The sequence below is a fragment of the Echiichthys vipera genome (genome assembly GCF_963691815.1).
Source record: "Echiichthys vipera genome assembly, chromosome: 7".
NCBI lineage: Eukaryota > Metazoa > Chordata > Actinopteri > Perciformes > Trachinidae > Echiichthys > Echiichthys vipera.
The window spans coordinates 42,501-45,000 of record NC_139832.1 but is presented as its reverse complement, the minus strand read 5'-3'; the positions used below and the strand labels follow the sequence as shown (position 1 = coordinate 45,000).

General features: G+C 30.5%; 1 protein-coding gene across 1 annotated transcript in view; it reads left to right on the top strand.

Annotated features, from left to right (window-relative positions):
• lamb1a (laminin, beta 1a) overlaps window positions 1–2,500 on the top strand; it is a 63,028-nt gene that overhangs the window by 60,014 nt on the left and 514 nt on the right. The window lies entirely within an intron of this gene.

Below are 2,500 nucleotides of genomic sequence, written 5' to 3'. Positions count from 1 at the left end.
CGGCGCTCAGCCGGGGGTTTGAGATAAACAGGATGTTTGTTAAAGGTTAAACTGATAAACAGGATGTTTGTTTAAGGTTAAAGTGATAAACAGGATGTTTGTTAAAGGTTAAACTGATAAACAGGATGTTTGTTAAAGGTTAAACTGATAAACAGGATGTTTGTTTAAGGTTAAAGTGATAAACAGGATGTTTGTTTCAGGTTAAAGTGATAAACAGGATGTTTGTTTAAGGTTAAAGTGATAAACAGGATGTTTGTTTAAGGTTAAAGTGATAAACAGGATGTTTGTTTAAGGTTAAACTGATAAACAGGATGTTTGTTTCAGGTTAAACTGATAAACAGGATGTTTGTTTAAGGTTAAAGTGATAAACAGGATGTTTGTTTCAGGTTAAACTGATAAACAGGATGTTTGTTTCAGGTTAAACTGATAAACAGGATGTTTGTTTCAGGTTAAACTGATAAACAGGATGTTTGTTTCAGGTTAAACTGATAAACAGGATGTTTGTTTCAGGTTAAACTGATAAACAGGATGTTTGTTTCAGGTTAAACTGATAAACAGGATGTTTGTTTAAGGTTAAAGTGATAAACAGGATGTTTGTTTCAGGTTAAACTGATAAACAGGATGTTTGTTTAAGGTTAAAGTGATAAACAGGATGTTTGTTAAAGGTTAAAGTGATAAACAGGATGTTTGTTTCAGGTTAAACTGATAAACAGGATGTTTGTTTAAGGTTAAAGTGATAAACAGGATGTTTGTTAAAGGTTAAACTGATAAACAGGATGTTTGTTTAAGGTTAAAGTGATAAACAGGATGTTTGTTTAAGGTTAAAGTGATAAACAGGATGTTTGTTTAAGGTTAAAGTGATAAACAGGATGTTTGTTAAAGGTTAAACTGATAAACAGGATGTTTGTTTCAGGTTAAACTGATAAACAGGATGTTTGTTTAAGGTTAAAGTGATAAACAGGATGTTTGTTTCAGGTTAAACTGATAAACAGGATGTTTGTTAAAGGTTAAACTGATAAACAGGATGTTTGTTTCAGGTTAAAGTGATAAACAGGATGTTTGTTTCAGGTTAAAGTGATAAACAGGATGTTTGTTTCAGGTTAAAGTGATAAACAGGATGTTTGTTAAAGGTTAAACTGATAAACAGGATGTTTGTTTAAGGTTAAACTGATAAACAGGATGTTTGTTTAAGGTTAAAGTGATAAACAGGATGTTTGTTAAAGGTTAAACTGATAAACAGGATGTTTGTTTCAGGTTAAAGTGATAAACAGGATGTTTGTTTAAGGTTAAAGTGATAAACAGGATGTTTGTTTAAGGTTAAAGTGATAAACAGGATGTTTGTTTCAGGTTAAACTGATAAACAGGATGTTTGTTAAAGGTTAAACTGATAAACAGGATGTTTGTTTCAGGTTAAAGTGATAAACAGGATGTTTGTTTAAGGTTAAACTGATAAACAGGATGTTTGTTTAAGGTTAAAGTGATAAACAGGATGTTTGTTTCAGGTTAAAGTGATAAACAGGATGTTTGTTTCAGGTTAAAGTGATAAACAGGATGTTTGTTTCAGGTTAAAGTGATAAACAGGATGTTTGTTAAAGGTTAAACTGATAAACAGGATGTTTGTTTAAGGTTAAAGTGATAAACAGGATGTTTGTTAAAGGTTAAACTGATAAACAGGATGTTTGTTAAAGGTTAAAGTGATAAACAGGATGTTTGTTAAAGGTTAAACTGATAAACAGGATGTTTGTTTCAGGTTAAAGTGATAAACAGGATGTTTGTTTAAGGTTAAAGTGATAAACAGGATGTTTGTTTCAGGTTAAAGTGATAAACAGGATGTTTGTTTAAGGTTAAAGTGATAAACAGGATGTTTGTTTAAGGTTAAAGTGATAAACAGGATGTTTGTTTCAGGTTAAACTGATAAACAGGATGTTTGTTAAAGGTTAAAGTGATAAACAGGATGTTTGTTTAAGGTTAAAGTGATAAACAGGATGTTTGTTTAAGGTTAAACTGATAAACAGGATGTTTGTTTAAGGTTAAAGTGATAAACAGGATGTTTGTTTCAGGTTAAACTGATAAACAGGATGTTTGTTAAAGGTTAAACTGATAAACAGGATGTTTGTTTAAGGTTAAACTGATAAACAGGATGTTTGTTTCAGGTTAAACTGATAAACAGGATGTTTGTTAAAGGTTAAAGTGATAAACAGGATGTTTGTTAAAGGTTAAAGTGATAAACAGGATGTTTGTTTAAGGTTAAACTGATAAACAGGATGTTTGTTTAAGGTTAAAGTGATAAACAGGATGTTTGTTTAAGGTTAAAGTGATAAACAGGATGTTTGTTTAAGGTTAAAGTGATAAACAGGATGTTTGTTTAAGGTTAAAGTGATAAACAGGATGTTTGTTTAAGGTTAAACTGATAAACAGGATGTTTGTTAAAGGTTAAAGTGATAAACAGGATGTTTGTTAAAGGTTAAACTGATAAACAGGATGTGTGTTAAAGGTTAAA